Source organism: Myxine glutinosa, chromosome 14 (assembly GCF_964187855.1).
Source record: "Myxine glutinosa chromosome 14, kmMyxGlut1.1, whole genome shotgun sequence".
Taxonomy (NCBI): Eukaryota; Metazoa; Chordata; class Myxini; order Myxiniformes; family Myxinidae; genus Myxine; species Myxine glutinosa.
The window spans coordinates 35,519,753-35,538,208 of record NC_136274.1 but is presented as its reverse complement, the minus strand read 5'-3'; the positions used below and the strand labels follow the sequence as shown (position 1 = coordinate 35,538,208).

General features: G+C 49.0%; 1 protein-coding gene across 1 annotated transcript in view; it reads left to right on the top strand.

Annotated features, from left to right (window-relative positions):
* LOC137439615 (serine/threonine-protein kinase TAO1) overlaps positions 1-18,456 on the top strand; it is a 71,638-nt gene that overhangs the window by 865 nt on the left and 52,317 nt on the right. The gene's annotated exons all lie outside the window — the stretch shown is intronic.

Genomic DNA, 18,456 nt, shown 5'->3' with positions numbered 1-18,456 from the left:
TCTGAATTTTGTTAAGAGTGTACATAAAAAACCGTTCAATGGAGGAAATTAAAACTTTACCACATGTTACATGCCCATTTGATATAGCGCATATTGAGAATACATCGAAAACCAATCATTTTTTAGGTCAACATAACCCAAAAGGTCAACTTAGGCCAGATTACTAAAATCATCAATTTTAATCCGGTTTTCTTGAAATTGGAAGAGGATTTTCATATCGGCTCACTTGATTCAATCACCAATCATTTTTTAGGTCAACATAGGCCAAAAGGTCAACAGAGGCCATATTTCTAAAATCCTCAATTTTCATCGAATTGATTGAAATTTGAAGAGGATTTTCATATCAGGTCACGGAATTCAACCACAAACTATTGTTGAGGTCAACAAAACCCCTTTTCAAAAAGCAGATTTGTTACTTCCTCAAAAACTCTTAGGCTACTCTCTCTTTCTCCACTTCTCAATCAATGCAGCTCCATTGTTTAAGGTCTGGCCTCGATGTGGACGATACAGTCCGTGACTGGAGCCTTCAACATAAAAAAAAGAAACATAGGGGCAATACACCTGGCGCTCACCTGGTAGAATAAACAGTATACTGCACCGACTAAGGGTATTTTAAACCAATTTCAATGGTTGCTGGAAGACAGGGTAGCATGTAGAATCATACTAACATATTCATAAGACTTTAAACAAACAAACAAACAAAATAATACCTATTTTGGGAAGAAATCCCTCCCCCCCCCCCCCCCCCATCCCCTTGTACCTCCTCAGACCCCAATTTTTCCAATGCCTTGAACAAACATTGTTACAACACGGATGATGACGGTTGTGATGAAGTTTCATCAAAATTGCGTCTGTAGGTTCTGAGAAAAAAGCAAATACCTATTTTGGGGGGCAAGACCTCCCCCCCACCCCCCATAGACCACCTTAGACCCCGATTTTTTAAATTCCAGGAACAAACTTTTTGTACAACACAGGTGATTAAGGTTGTGGTCAAGTTTCATCAGAATTGCATGTGTAGTTTCTGAGAATAAAGCAAATACCTATTTTGGGGGAACCCCCCCTCCGGCTACACCCCCCTAGAACCTTAAAAGGGCAGATTTTTTTTAATGCCGTGAACAAACTTTGGTACATCACGTGTGGTGAAGGTTGTGGTGAAGTTTCATCGAAATATTGTGTAGTTTCAGAAAAGTAAGCAAATGTTACAGACACGGCTAAAGCTGTTGCTTGACCGAGCGGAATGGCCGCCGTGTTCGTACAGTTTACCCGATTCTTCCCCAACTCACCCGATTCCACTCGAACGTTGGCCAAATCGCGCTACGCTAAATCAATGATGGAAAGGACACAACGACTGCGATAAATGAAACGACGCAAGGGGTACAGTTCTCAAGACCTCCGGAGGAGGATATAATTAGTGGTGGAGAAAAGGGTTAGATTACAAGGTAGAGTGAGGTAAAAGACACAGAAGAGATAGGCACTTAGATACAATCTTATCTATCCCAAACAGACCACAGACAAACGGAACAAGGCTGACTTACACAGGGATTGATGGCAGGGAAGGACAGGTCGGTTGATAGCACAAGGTGCACCTTGGCTCGGGGACAGGATCAAGCACGGTCCAATAGATCCAGGGAGGCCTCACAGCGCTCGGAGGTGGCGTCTCTCTTGCTTCAAGCTCAGTGCGCATCTGACGTCACCTCCCTCTTCCTGCGCATGCTCAGCGGGGAGTCACACGCCCTCGGCTGGTTGACTCCGCCCCAGATGGGACCGGTCCGCCGCTTCTATTGGGTGCGGGGGTTACCGGGCTCCGCCCTTGACGAGGAGCTGACAGCGAGCCCCTACGTGGTAACCCCGTCGAGCACATGTTCGATGGCGGCTCGTTGGAAAGGCCTGGTGCCCTCCCAACACCCCCTACCAACCAAGCCGGAGTGAGGACGCGCACTCCCCGCGCCGCCGCCGTTGTTGTTGTTGTTGTTGTTGTTGCTGAACCGTGAGGAAGAGCTGCGGGGAGGTATTGGGAGGTCCTAAACTTCCTAACGGTGCCATACAATCACATTCTGGTGCAACGAAGAGTCAGAATTAATGGAAACGAGTCCTTAACTGACATAGACTAAGAATAACTAGCAAGATGTCCTATAGTTGTCTACGTGAGATGCGGTGGACCTGGATGCGACATTTAATGGGGGAAATAGGGGGAGGTCGGGTCTACAGAGTGTTGTTTACAGAAAATGGGACTAGGGAATGGGGGATTGGGGATAGTTGGGAAGTATGGAGGAAATAGGGGAATATTTACAAGCGGATATGGATGGATGCCAATCCCATATCCGCAACATTGCACCCTTCTCTACCTCGGGGCGGCCCGACCCGATAAATTTTTACCTACGTTAGTGTGGCACTCAGATGTAGTTCCCTCTACTATTAACTCAACCCTGAGTGCGACAGTTTTACAGATGTTCACAAATGAGTAAATATGTCCCCCTGCGACGTTGCACCCTTCTCCTAACAGAAACACATCCACAGGATAACCGAATCGCGGAAAGCATTCTCAAACTAAACATACAGCCGGTAGGGAGCATTATTTACACAAGACTGATATTTACACTACGATCCAGGACCTGTTCTTTGAGGAACACATGCAGATGTTATGCATAGAGAGAGAGCACGCATGCCAGCATCGATACACCAACCCACGAGTGCCCTGTGGCCCTACGGCCTTTAATAATGTGCAGAGCACCCCGTCCAAGCACCAAAAGCACCACCCCATTATGTACAGTCAGCACCATCCAGTGCACCAATAAAGTGTTCATAAAAATGCACAATTAAGTGTCCATGGTCACCGGTGGTGTCGCAGCCGGCCGATGTTCTGCCGCTGGTCTTGCCTTCATGGAGTGCACTTGGCCTTCTGGCTTCTTTAGAAATAAAGAAAGGCGCCAACCGCGTCCATTTCTAAATTGTGGCCGTTAGGGGGGCCAACTATAAGTGGTTCACCTGTATGGCATAGGTGCCACGTTGACCCAGAGGTCCATCAATGGGTGGTGCTTGCCCGCAAAAGAACTGCGGTCCATTGTGGGCGGCCACCAAAATTGCGGTCCATATGGTGTATCGATCCAGGCAGCAAGCAGCGGAAGTACAGGCCCACAACTGCAGAGCCAGCACCTCTCTCTCCTCTCTCTCTGCCCCAAAGCCAGATCCTCGGAGGTGGGAGACAAAAGAAGACAAGTGAGTAAGGTGGTAAGGGCGCAAAAGTGCACGCAATTCAAGGTAATGCACACTGGGGGCACATGGGAACCAGGTGAGACAGGTACGTTCCTACCGTACGCCCCCCCCCCCCCCCACCAGGTAACCTACATTGCCCTTCCCTTACCCCTTACGGTATCCACAAAACACAACGCTACCCATAAACATCTACTTTACACATCAACAAACGTCCCTACTGTCTTCCCCGTTCCTCCCATAAACCAAATTCGTCTTCTCTCCCTCCTAACCAATCAAATTTGCCATTTCCAACTCTCATCAAAATTTGCCATCTCCAACTCAACATCCAAATTTGCCATCACCAATTCATCATCAGTCCCTCCTAAGGAGGGAGAGATGGAATCACCCCAATGTCTCATCCACGTCGTGATGCGTCTCACAAATCCACACAGCAATTCTCCTTTCCTGCAACACAGAACAAAGGAACACAGGTGTGGAGTCATCATCACCACCTCAGGTAAGTGGCTGCGTATGGTGCGACAGGTTCATCAATCCTAACTATTTCCTAAATGACTTTAACAACTTTACATTACCCGGGGTCTTTCCCTGCCAATCCATTGGCCAACTTACACTATGGGTTCTAAAAACCAATTCCCATTGCCCAAACTGTGGTGCTTCTCAAGTTGGGGTCTCACTCCCCCGATTCATCACTCGGTGCCCCCGCACAATTTCGGTGGCTGGGTCGTGTGACGCTCCTAGCTGGTCCGCCCACCTGCACACCTCCACCACTGTTGTTGCCTACCGAGCTCACCTGCTCCTCACCCTAACCTAACTAGCTGGGGAAGGCCCTCTCGCACTCTCACCCCCTCAGTGCCCTCTCTGGCACGGGCTGCCCGATCCACACCCGGGATCCTCAGGCACCCACTGACACTAACGGCTCCCAGAGCCCACCTGCGGCCTCACCTGGCCGACATCTAACAGTGGCGGAGTGCCCAACCATTCACACTCATACTAACAGGCCACACGACCAGCCAATTTCACCACACCAATGCACCCATCCACAATACCATTCTGCAACCGCACCACAAATGCCAATATCCAACCACAATTTACCTATACCTTCTAACTATTCTTTAAACTACCCTCCCCGGGTACTCGAGAAAAGGGGTCCACTCTTCCCCCATCCACACCTTCGCACCATGCACACCACTCCGTACCACTTACTCCAACTCTCTCCACACCACTCATTCCAATACTCCATGTATTCCACACACCTGTACTTGCACACCTGTGCTCTCGTACTTGGTGCCGCCTGCACCCTTCTCTCCCCCAAGCGCATTTGCGCTGATCCACAACACTCACTACTCATACACTGCTCCACACACCTGTCCAGTTCTCACACAGCATCATCTCATCTAACTACTCCCCTCTGAAACTTGCGCTTCCCAGTCGTCCCTTTAAACTATTGCGCTCCCTCGTCATTATCATCCACACTAATCTACCTGCGTCCCCACTACAGGTATCAGTCACTATCTAAACCTTAACGTTACCTAATGTCATCTTCACTGGATCCCTACACACAATATCCTAACCCACCCGGGCTAGTTTTCACTGCCATACACCCCATAATCTATAGCGCATTTGCCCCCAAGTTTGTGAGGGATGACAGAGTTGCCATCCCACCACATCGGGCATCTCCCACTACCAATTTTGCACATCAAATTTCAACAAATCAAAAATTTGCCAATCACTACCCATCATCTGCCAATCATTACTGCCAATCCTTTGCCAATCATCAAATTTTGTTTTTCTAATTTCGGGGCCAAAACACTATCCTCGTCATTACAGTCTACTTACTAATGCCTCTCGGTGCGCCAATTCACTTCTAAAGCTCGGCTTCGTACAGCCAAGCCATGAATGCGGGTTGTTTGGTGCCAGCGGCTGGATACGTCCCGCATTCGGTGCAGGGAAGGAGGTTTACCCGGGCCGAGGTCCCACGCACCATCTCGGCACGGAGCCATCCCATGGCCCGATCTCGACCTGCCGGAATGCCTCAACAAAAAGTGGTCGCCATGACGACCCTTCCTATCGGGCTGCCCGCTCCGCCTAGTGGAGCACGGACGCGGCCGTTCAAAGCGAGGCCCAGCGTGGATCGCGTACGGCGGTCCTTTCGAACCCGCCGTGGCTCGGATCCCCGCTGGTTCTCGCGGCACGCAAAGCCCGGCACGCACCGAGGGCCCGATTCGGCTATAAGTCACTCGAACCGCTAACCCGGTTACCGTCGATGCCTCACCTGCATGCTTACACGCATACGCTACCCCTTTCTTGCTCATATCTCCAGCTGTTCCCATGCTCCTCGTACCTTCCCTTACACACCTCGGTACACTCATTCCGCTCACAGACTTGGTCACACACCTGACCACCGAACACTTTGGCACACATTCGTTGTTCGCACACCTCACCAACACACCTCTTCGCGCCCCTTCCTCGGTCACCTCCTCTGTGACAATCACAGGTGTGCTTTCACTCGCACACCCAACCACGTGCCTCACGACCAACTCAAGTGTGCATTCCCACACACGCTCTACCATTCCAGGTGTGCATCCTTCCATTCCAGGTGTACATCCTCGCTCACCTGTCACAACCAACTCACGCCCCGTGTCACTCTCACTACTCTCACCTCCACTCTTGACAGCGCACTCACCCTTACTCACGACAGCGCACTCTTTCCTCATGCACCCGTCCGTTACACACCTTTCTCGCGCACACTCTCCCGTTACACCCTCTGTAACACTCACCACAGGTGTACACTCTTCCTTACTTTTGACAGCGCACTCTTTCCCCATGCACCCCAGAGTCGGACTTTCTCGCACACCTCCTTTTTCGCACACCAGACCTGTCGCACACTTCACCAACGGCCTCTCACGAACACCCGGGTCCATCTCGACCCCCAAGCTTATTAAATCACCTGGCGCATCATACGCACGACCATATTGGTCACCACTTACACCGGGTCCTCTTTCCCTTCGCTTCTCCTCCATCACCTGCGAATCCCTCATCCGGTTAATGAGCACATCATCACGATCCGAACACAGACTTTGGACCAATTCTTTTACTTCCTCCTTTATCTCTTTCTTATCCTCTCTCCGTCGCTTCTTAATTTCGCTCACCCCTTCTTCCACTTCTTCTAATTTCTGCTTCACCTCCTTCATCTCCTCGTGCGCCCCCTTAAGTTCTTCCTCTAACTCCACCTTATTTTTTTCTATGTGCTCCCGCACCTCCCGCTCTTTAACCTCCATCACCTCTACCACCTTGTTCATTTTCCTCGTCAGGTCCTCATGTACCGTCTGACACTCTTTTTTAATTACCCCTACGTCCTTTTTCATCTCCTTCTGTGTCGATTTTAAACCCTCTATTACCGCTGTGTTCTTCTTTACCTGGTCCCCCAACTCCTTTTGTCCCACTGTCAGTTGTTCTACTCCCAGTGTCAACTCCTCTATACCACCTTGCAATTTTACAGTCCCCTTTCTCACCTCCTTCTCCATGCGCTCCTTACAGTGCCTCACCTCCTCGCGCACTCCTCCGACCTCCTCACTCACACCTCTTCTGATCTCCTCTCCCATCACTTGCATCTCCTGCCCAGATGCCACCCTCATCTGCTCCATTTCCTCCCTGTGAGCATCCAATTTAGTTTCTACCCCCATTCTGACCCCCTCTATCTGCTGCCCCATTTTTTAAACTTCCCTTTCCGCTTGGCCCCTCATGTCCCTCAATTTGCCTTCCATACTGTTTTCTAACCCCTCTAACCCCTTTTGCATCCCTTCCATTAGATTCTCTTGAGCGGCCATTCTGTTTTCTACCCCCGTTAACCCATGTTTCACCCCTTCTATTTGATTCTCTTGAGCGGCCATTCTGTTTTCTACCCCCATTAACCCATGTTTCACCCCTTCTATCCCATTGTCTAACCCCTCTAATTTCTTGTCTAATCCCTCACCGGTGCCCCTCGCTTCGTCCCTCATTACCCCCAATTGCTCACTCTGAGCCCTCGCTTTGTCCCTCATTACCCACATTTGGCCCTCCAATCGCTCACCCAATCGCTCACTATCAGCCCTCATCTCGTCCTTCTGCAGGTTGAGGGACGCCTGCATTTGTACCATAAATTGCTCCATGAGGGCCTGCATTTGGGCCATCCCTCCAACTTGTGCAGCGGGTGCGGCCGCCGTAGCCATGTGTGAGGCGCCATTTTGCGCGCCCGTAACCTCGTGCGCGAGAACGCCATTTTGCGAACCTGCCGCCCTCACTGCTTCGCTCTCCTCATGTCCCTCAATTTGGTCCTGGATCGACCCTGCCTCACTCTCCTCTACTGGAACCCAGCCGTCTTGATCTGCCATAGCGCGACTTTAAAAATTCGGGTTTTTATTTTAAAACAAAACAAATTTCACAGTTAATAATTTCGAGCGCGTGAAGCGCGCTTCGGGTCCAATCTCACTTCCTGACACCAATTGTTACGGACACGGCTAAAGATGTTGCTTGACCGAGCGGAATGGCCGCCGTGTTCGTACAGTTTACCCGATTCTTCCCCAACTCACCCGATTCCACTCGAACGTTGGCCAAATCGCGCTACGCTAAATCAATGATGGAAAGGACACAACGACTGGGATAAATGAAACGACGCAAGGGGTACAGTTCTCAAGACCTCCGGAGGAGGATATAATTAGTGGTGGAGAAAAGGGGTAGATTACAAGGTAGAGTGAGGTAAAAGACACAGAAGAGATAGGCACTTAGATACAATCTTATCTATCCCAGACAGACCACAGACAAACGGAACAAGGCTTACTTACACAGGGATTGATGGCAGGGAAGGACAGGTCGGTTGATAGCACAAGGTGCACCTTGGCTCGGGGACAGGATCAAGCATGGTCCAATAGATCCAGGGAGGCCTCACAGCGCTCGGAGGTGGCGTCTCTCTTGCTTCAAGCTCAGCGCGCATCTGACGTCACCTCCCTCTTCCTGCGCATGCTCAGCGGGGAGTCACACGCCCTCGGCTGGTTGACTCCGCCCCAGATGGGACCGGTCCGCCGCTTCTATTGGGTGCGGGGGTTACCGGGCTCCGCCCTTGACGAGGAGCTGACAGCGAGCCCCTACGTGGTAACCCCGTCGAGCACATGTTCGATGGCGGCTCGTTGGAAAGGCCTGGTGCCCTCCCAACACCCCCTACCAACCAAGCCGGAGTGAGGACGCGCGCTTGCCGCGCCGCCGCCGTTGTTGTTGTTGTTGTTGTTGTTGTTGCTGAACCGTGAGGAAGAGCTGCGGGGAGGTATTGGGAGGTCCTAAACTTCCTAACGGTGCCATACAATCACATTCTGGTGCAACGAAGAGTCAGAATTAATGGAAACGAGTCCTTAACTGACATAGACTAAGAATAACTAGCAAGATGTCCTATAGTTGTCTACGTGAGATGCGGTGGACCTGGATGCGACATTTAATGGGGGAAATAGGGGGAGGTCGGGTCTACAGAGTGTTGTTTACAGAAAATGGGACTAGGGAATGGGGGATTGGGGATAGTTGGGAAGTATGGAGGAAATAGGGGAATATTTACAAGCGGATATGGATGGATGCCAATCCCATATCCGCAACAATATATTTTGGGGGGTCAAACCTGGACCCATTTTGACCCCTGGTAGACCCCTTAGACCCCGATTTTATTATTGCCGTGAATAAGCTTCAGTCACAACAACAAATATCACTTGTGCCAAATTTGGTCACAATCCCATCAGCGGTTTCAGAGAAGAAGCTTCAAGTGTTTATGGACGGACGGACGACGCACCATCACATAAGCTCCCCTGAACTTTGTTCCAGGTGACCTAGAAGGGGAAAAAACATAGGCCAAAATGTCAACATAGGCCATAATTGTCAATTTTCATCCGACTGACTTGAAATTTAAAGAGTATGTACTTGCAAATTTGGTCATTGAATTAAACTACCAATTAATTATCTTTGAGGTCAACATAGGTCAAAGGGTCAACATAGGCCAAAGGGTCAACAGGCCAAAGAATCAACATGGGCCAAATTTCTAAAATTGTCAATTTTCATCCGATTGACTTGGAATTTGAAGAGGATTTGCATATCAGGTCAGTTTATTCAACCACCAACATATTTGAGGTCAAAAGGTCAACATAAGCCTAATTTCTAAAATTATATATTCTATGAATACCATCTAGTATTCTCAAGCAGTACAGTGGGCAAGTATGCTACAAGGCCGTGAAGACCAATTTAAATTTTGTTCAATGGACCAACGGGCCCACTAATATATATGGGTAAAGTGTGTGTGTGTGTGTGTGTGTGTGTGTGTGTGTGTGTGTGTGTGTGTGTGTGTGTGTGTGCGTGTGTGTGTTTTTTTTTTGTTTTCTTTTGTATACAGAATCGAGGCTCATGAAAGAGCTAACATTTATCACAAAAAAAAAATTAAACAGACAAACAAAATATATAAAAAGAGGGAGCGGTAGACAAGATGGGGAGAGCAGGGGAAGCACCCAAACACAACATTTAAGAGCAGGGACATCGGGAGATGTGTGGGGGGAGACGGCTTGGGGGGAGGACGCATGGGAAGGGGGAGGGGGGTGGGAGAAGTATAAAACACAAGGCCACCAAGGACTTCCAGGAAAGAAGTTGGTATTTCAAAAAAGTGGATTTGGGGTGAAATTACTGGGGGTAGAAAAGATCAAGGTTTTGGATGGGGGAAGGTAAGAGATGGTGGTGAACAGCTGTTTTAAAGACCGGGAGGGAGGAGTGGGATTGAAGAGAGTGAGGGAGATTGTTCCAGAGGTGGGAGAAAAGAGGAATGAAGGAGTGAAGGTGAGCAGAGAGTCTTGATTTTGGCAGTTTAACCATAAGAGGGTTGCAGGCAGATCCTGTGCGACCTGTAGGAATATTTGGGGGGCAGAGCCCAGAGAGAGCTGGGGGAGCAAGGCCGGAGAGGAGTCGGTAGAAGACGGAAATACCACCAACCTGCCTGCGGTGAGTAAGTGAAAGGCCCTCGGAGATAGCTTCATCGCGGGAGATTCCAATGATTCTGAACGCTTTGGTTTCAACAGCGTGAAGACGAGCTGGGTGTGAGGCAGGAGCACCAGCCCAGAGGGGAGAGCAGTACTCCATTGAGCTGCGGATGAAAGCCTTGTATGTGGTGAGGACCTCAGGTTTGCCAAGGAAGGACTTTGCACGACGGAGGATGCCCAGAAGGCGACTGGCTTTGGAGGCCAGATTTGAAATGTGGTTTTCCCAGGAAAGATCATGGCAGATAGTGAGACCCAAAAGCTTGAGTGACAGAACTTCTTGGAGAGGATTATTCAGAAAGTGGATGGGAGGGTTGTCCAGTCGGTCTTTTCGGAGAGACATCATAAGAGTGTGAGATTTGTCAGGATTGAAAGACATGTTCCACTTGTTTGCCCAGTCTGTGATTTTGTCCAGGTCTGCAGAGAGTGAGGAGGCTGCAGACTGCCGATCTGAAGGATGAGGAATGGAGCGGCAGAGAGTGGAGTCATCAGCAAAGAGATAGAGAGGATTTTCAAGAGAGTCAGAGAGATCATTGATGAAGACCAGAAAAAGCACAGGGCCCAGAACACTGCCTTGGGGAACTCCAGCCTGAACAGAAAGAGGAGATGAGAGAAACCCATTCAGGGCCACACATTGACTGCGACTAGAGAGGAAGTCCACCAACTATGCATGGAGATTTCCATGGATACCAAAGGAGGAGAGTTTGGTGAGCAGAGTGGGGTGCCAGACCGTATCGAAGGCATGTGATATGTCAAGGGAGACAGCTCTAATTTCCTGTTTGGCATTGAGGACCTCCATCCATTGTTGAGACAGCAGAAGCAGCATATGTCCAGAGTAGAGTGACCTGGTCTGAAACCAAATTGATGATCAGAGATCAAGCCATTGGAGAAGAGGAAAGATTTCATTTCCGAAGCAATGATGGATTCCATGACTTTTCTGATAATTGGGAGAAGGCTGATTGGTCTGTAGCTGCAAGGATCTGTTTTTGCACATTTTTTGTGTAAAGCGGTGATGTTGGCTGATTTCCAAGCAGATGGCAGATGACCTTGAGCAAAAGAGAGGGTGAAGAGAACAGAGAGAGGGAGTGAAAGAGCGGAAGAACAGGATTTTAGGACCCGTGTGCTAATGCCGTCAGGTGCAGTTGCAGAATCAGAGTCGAGGGTTGACAGAAGCTTTTCCACCCCGTCAGGAGGAAATGACACAGAGTCCAGGAGCAGCTGGGTACGACTGGGTACGGTGGGTGCAGAGAGGGATGGGTTTGGGACACAAGATTTAGAGGCAAACACAGAGTTGAGGCATTCAGCTTTTTCATGTGCGGAGTCAGCTGTGTAGCCGTTTGAGGTAAGGGAGGGGATGGAGGGGGAACAAACACCAAAAACAGATTTGACCAGTCGCCACCAGGATTTGGAAGAGGGAGACAGATAAGAGAGTTCGGTCTTGAGAATGGAGTGATATTGTTTCCTGGCTCTCCTGAGGGTGGACACACACTTGTTTCCGGCTTTGTGAAAGGAAATGAGATTTCCTTCCGTTGGATTTGCTTTCCAGGAGACGAAGGCAAGTTGTTTCTGGGCAACAGCCTCACCACAAGATTCCGTGTACCATGGACGGGAGGAAGGGTATGACAACTGAAGACGAGATGGGATAAATCTGTGCATGAGAGAGCAATTTACTTTGGAAGAATTACCAGGGTGAGTTGATGTCAGAGGCGGTCGAGATGGGAGACCAGTCCAGATGATTGAAGGCTGCTTGAAGACCGTGCCAGTTGGCCTGAGTGAAATGCCAGACTCGGCGACGCTGAGGAGGCTCTCTAAGAATGGTCAGAGAGATGTCCACTTTAACAAGCACATGATCAGATGAGCCGATTGGAGCAGAAGAATGAATGGGTTGGTTATGACGAACTTCCCTGAAAATGTCTGCTGCTCTTCTTCTGCTCCAATCGGCTCATCTGATCATGTGCACTTTAAAGTGGACATCTCTCTGACCATTCTCATGGAGCCTTCTCAGCCTCGATGAGTCTGGCATTTCACTCAGGCCAACAGGCACGGTCTTCAAGCAGCCATCAATCATCTGGACTGGTTTTTCCATCTCTACCACCTGTTACGTGCTCCTCCCCAAACCCCGGTCACGGGTGTTCCTCCGAGCCCTGAGAGGAGTCATGGCAGAAAGATGTGTTATTCTGTATGTCAAAGATCAATGGTGAAACCACACCAATTGTTACCAACAAACAAGTATTGTATTAAGATTACACAAGAATAACAGTACAACAACAATAGTAATCAATTGTACAACCAATATACTTTTCCTATGATGGTACCATCAGGTTCGTACAATATAACTCACTGTGCTCCAAGTGAGCGAAAAGAAGAACATTCCCCAATGTCTCTATTCCGGCATCAAGCCAAAGTCGATCCGCTCCAGTAATCATCAGAACGATGTCTAATCGAGACCAGAATCCCGTTCGGATGACAGGCACAGTCACGCCGCCAAAGCTGCTCAAAGGTGCCCTCAAGGTGACTGGGAAATCACACCCTCAGGTATGGACGTTCCACGGCTCCAAATCGGCGAACCGCAGATTTCCCACTCAAAAGCCACGTTACACACGCACACCAGATTAACGTCTGAATGTCGTGAAAATTGTTGAAGCGAAGTGAAAAACCTTGAGCGATGCGCAAATCCTGCGCGAGGTAAAATGGCCGACGGCCAGTTCTCGTGGCGTAACGGCACTCCGATGATTCTTGTCGGAATCAACCGCAAAACCTGACATGCAGGTGGATCTGTCACAGCGATAACAACTCTGTCGTAGGAATCCCTTTCCCGGGAAACCTAAAGTTCACCTGTGACCCTCGTTCGCCAATCGTTCCCTCCAGACCTCGAAGCAGCTGGGCTTCTTGTCCGACTCACTCGCTCCGCCTTCTTTTCCTCCTCTTCCTCTTCGTCGTCGTCCGGTTCCGGTTTCATTTAAAACATTAACTTTTTTACCTTTTGAAAATAGTAATCTCTACCTCCCTTAAACGACAACAATAATAGTACATGGAATCAAAAATGTTTACAGTGGATGAAAACCACAACAATGGAAGTGACGAATCCGTAACACACCTCTGACATCAACTCATCCTGGGAATTCTTCCAAAGTAAATTGCTCTCTCTCTCTCATGCACAGATTTATCCCATCTCGTCTTCAGTTGTCATACCCTTCCTCCCGTCCATGGTACACGGAATCTTGTGGTGAGGCTGTTGCCCAGAAACAACTTGCCTTCGTCTCCTGGAAAGCAAATCAAACAGAAGGAAATCTCATTTCCTTTCACAAAGCCCGAAACAAGTGTGTGTCCACCCTCAGGAGAGCCAGGAAACAATATCTCTCCGTTCTCAAGACCGAACTCTCTTATCTGTCTCCCTCTTCCAAATCCTGGTGGCATCTGGTCAAATCTGTTTCTGGTGTTTGTTCCCCCTCAATCCCCTCTGTTACGTGTTCCTCCCCGACCCCCTGGTCAGGGTGTACCTCCGAATCCTGAGAGGAGCCACGGCAGAAAAATATGTTATTCTGTGTTAGAAATTAATAGTGAAACCACACCAATGATTTTAAACGAACAAATGTTGTATTAAAAATCACACACAAGAATAATGGTACAACCAATAGCAATCCAGATTGCACTCTATATATCTTAGGATGGTACCAATACCATCAACTAAAGTCAGATAACTCACTGCGCTCCACGTGAGTGCAAAAAGGACACTCCTCAATGACTCTATAACCTTCTCCAAGGCGAAGTTGATTCGCTCCAGCGATCGCTAGACCGATGTCCAGTCGAAACCCGAATCCCGCTGTCCAGTCGAGACCCGAATCCCATACAGATGGCAATGGCAGTCACACAGCCGAAACTGTATAAAGGCGCCCTCCAGAGGAGCACGTTCACAGCTCAATCAGCAAACCGCAACGTAATTTGAGACGACGTGGTCGCGCACACACATCCCCGACAGACGATAGGATGTTGAGAAGAGCTGACGCGAAGCAAAACCTTTGTCGGTGAACGAACCACGAGGTTCAAAATGGCCGACGGCTCTTACTTGAGTCGATGCGACCAGGCAAGGATTCGTCGGAATCTCAGCCTAAACCTGACTACGCAGATTTCTCAATCCCAGCGATAATACCTATCGCAGGATGTCCTTTCAAGGAACTCAAAATTCCCTCGCGACCTTCGTTAGACAACGCTCGCAACGGAGCTCGACGCCACGCGTCTTGTCCGACTTTGCTCACCACGCCTCTTCTTCTTTCCCTCGTCGTCTTCCAGTTCGGTTTCCTGTGTCATTTAAAGTTAACCTTTTAAACTTTTGATAACTGTTCATGAATACTAAACCTTTTGAAGATAATAATAGTACATAATATCAGAAATATGTCAAGTGGGTGAAAACCACAACAACAGAAGTGACGAATCCGTAACACCTCCCTTACCTCAAACGGCTACACAGCTGACTCCGCACGTGAAAAAGCTGAATGCCTCAACTCTGTGTTTGCCTCTAAATCTTGTGTCCCAAACCCATCCCTCTCTGTACCCACCTTACCCAGTCGTACCCAGCTTCTCCTGGACTCTGTGTCCTTTCCTCCTGACAAGGTGGAAAAGTTTCTGTCAACCCTCGACTCTGATTCTGCAACTGGAACTGACGGCATCAGCCCACGGGTCCTAAAATCTTGTTCTTCCACTCTTTCACTCCCTCTTTCTGTTCTCTTCACCCTCTCTTTTGCTCAAGGTCATCTGCCATCTGCTTGGAAATCAGCCAACATCACCGCTTTACACAAAAAGGTGCAAAAACAGATCCTAGCAACGACAGACCAATCAGCCTTCTCCCAATTATCAGCAAAGTCATGGAATCCATCATTGTTTCGAATATGAAATCTCTCGTCTTCTCCAATGGCTTGATCTCTGATCATCAATTTGGTTTCAGACCAGGTCACTCTACTCTGGACATGCTGCTTCTGCTGTCTCAACAATGGATGGAGGTCCTCAATGCCAAACAGGAAATTAGAGCTGTCTCCCTCGACATATCACGTGCCTTTGATATGGTCTGGCACCCCGCTCTGCTCACCAAACTCTCCTCCTTTGGTATCCATGGAAATCTCCACGCATGGCTGGCAGACTTCCTCTCTAGTCGTAGTCAACGTGTGGCCCTGAATGGGTTTCTTTCATCTCCTCTTCCTGTTCAGGCTGGAGTTTCCCAAGGCAGTGTTCTGGGCCCTGTGCTTTTTCTGGTCTTCATCAATGATCTCTCCGACTCTCTTGAAAATCCTCTCTATCTCTTTGCTGATGACTCCACTCTCTGCCGCTCCATACCTCATCCCTCAGATCGGCAGTCTGCAGCCTCCTCACTCTCTGCAGACCTGGACAAAATCACAGACTGGTCAAACAAGTGGAACTTGTCTTTCAATCCTGACAAATCTCACACTCTTACTATGTCTCTCCGAAAAGACTGACTGGACAACCCTCCCCATCCACTTTCTGAATAATCCTCTCCAATAAGTTCTGTCACTCAAGCTTTTGGGTCTCACTATCTGCCATGATCTTTCCTGGGAAAACCACATTTCAAATCTGGCCTCCAAAGCCAGTCGCCGACTGGGCATCCTCCGTCGTGCGAAGTCCTTCCTTGGCACACCTGAGCTCCTCACCACATACAAGACTTTCATCCGCAGCTCAATGGAATACTGCTCTCCCCTCTGGGCTGGTGCTCCTGCCTCACACCTAGCTCGTCTTCACGCTGTTGAAACCAAAGCGTTCAGAATCATTGGAATCTCCCGTGATGTAGCTACCTCCGAGGGCCTTTCACTTACTCACCGCAGGCAGGTTGGTGGTCTTTCTGTCTTCTACCGACTCCACTCCGGCCTTGCTCCTCCTGCTCTCCCTGGGCTCTGTCCCCCAAATATTCCTGCAGGTCGCACAAGATGTGCCTGCAACCCTCTTATGGTTAAACTGCCAAAATCAAGACTCTCTGCTCACCTTCACTCCTTCATTCCTCTTTTCTCCCACCTCTGGAACAAACTCCCTCACTCTCTATAATCCCACTTCTCCCTCCAGGTCTTTAAAACAGCTGTTCACCACCATCTCTTATCTTCCCCCATCCAAAACCTTGATCTTTTCTTCCCCCGCTAATTTCACCCCAAATCCACTTTTTTGAAATACCAACTTCTTTCCTGGAAGTCATTGGTGTCCTTGTGTTTTATACTTCTCTCACCCCGCCCCCCCCCCCACCTTCCCACGCCGCCTCCCCCAAAGCCCTCTCCCTCCGACACATTCCCGATGTCCCCTGCTCTCAAATGTTGTGTTTATGTGCTTCCCCTTCTCTCCCCATCATGTCTACCGCTCCCCTTTTTATATACTTTGTTTGTTTGTCTGTTTGCTTTGTTTGTGTGATAAATGTTAGCTCTTTCACGAGCCTCGATTATGTATACAAAAAAAATAAAAAAGAAGAGCAGCAGACATTTTCAGGGAAGTTAGTCATAACCAAGTCCAGAAGAGAAGATGCTCCGTTGACTGAGATCCGGGTCGGGAAATTGACAGATTGTGTCAGTCCCAGTGAGTCGCAGAAGTCCTTTGCTGAGGAGCCATGGCTGGAGAGAGAGGTACCCACACCCAGGCAACTGGCATGGTGACAATTGAAATCACCATATATGATGAAGAGAGAGTTGGGATGAGTCGATAGAAGTTGGTCCATATTATCGGACAGCGAGATGTAGATGGAGTCATCACTGTTTGGTGGACGGTACAACACGCATATGAACAAAATGTGGGAGCGATGGGGAAGCTGTAGCCAGAGGTATTCCTGGGGGTGAGGTTGAGAGAGGGCAGTGCAGGGCGAGTGAGGAAGAGAGTTTTTGATGAAGATAGCAACCCCACCTCCAGGACGAGGCTCAGGTCTATCATACCGGAGGAGGGAGTAACCCGGGAGAGATACTAAGGAATCAGAGACATCATGGAGGAGGAAAGTTTCTGTTGAGCAGATCACGTCTGGTTTGTCAGAAGCAACCTGTATGGAGAGATCAGTCAAGTTTGAGCGAAGGCCCTGGATGTTTGAGGTCCATACCGTTAATGAAGAGGAAGGGGGAGCATCGGATACAGAACAGGGGGGGGGGGGGGGGAGGGGTAGGGTAAGATGTGGAAGAGGAGGAAGAGGTAGGGAGAGCTGTTGAAGGTGTGTCAGAGATTTCAGAATAGCTCGGAGAAAGGGAAGGATGGGGCGGACAAAAGGTTTGATGGTGATTGGGTGAGGCACAGTGAGGTGTTAATTGAGGAGGGGGAAGAGCGAGGCAGTAGGTTGTGGGAGATGGAGGTGAGAGTTGGAAGGGGGAAGAAGCGGGGAGGACGCTTTGAGGAGGAGGGGTGAGAGGGGGGAAATGGAGAAGAAATGAGGGTGGGGAGATTTGAAGGGGAGGGGCTAGGGGGGAGTTTGGGAGGGAAGGGACAAGGGGGGGTGGATTTGAAAGGGATGGGAGATGGGGGAGATTTGGAGGGGAGGGGTGAGGGGGAGTCTAGGAGGGGAGGGGTGTGGGGGGAGTTTAGGAGGGAAGGGGAAAAGGGGGAGATTTGAAAGGGATGGGTGATGGGGAGGATTTGGAGTGGAGGGGCAAGGGGGAAGATTTGAAAGGGATGGGTGATGGGGAAGATTTGGAGGGGAGGGGCAAGGGGGGAGATTTGGAGTGGAGGGGTGATGGGGAAGATTTGGAGGGGAGGGGTGAGATTGGATTTTAGAAAGTGTACGATTAATGGGAAACGAACATTTATTGCAAAATGAGTTTCTTGTGACCGAGTCAAAAATACGTTTGGGGACGCTGGAGGGGGGATGGAGTGCAGGTGAGTTTAGGGAATGTAGGAAAGAGGAACTGTAAGAGATGGAATTTTTTTTGGAATGAATAGATTCAGTGAGCAAGTCGAAAACACCCTTTTAAAGAAGAAGAAGGAAAAGGTGTTTTAATATACGACAGAATACAGTACTTCAGGGGAAAGTTTAAACATTTTTAAATTTAAGAGAGAAAACTATCTGGGGAAATGGAGGTGAAACACGTGATCGAAGAACGATCGAACGAATAAGAACAATGAATAAACGAATAAGAACAACGAATAAGAATAAAGAAGGATATATATTATTATTTTTTTATTTTTTTTTGAGTTGAGATTTTAAACAAGGACGTATGGGGTGAAAAGACTGGGAAAAACAGAGAAAGAA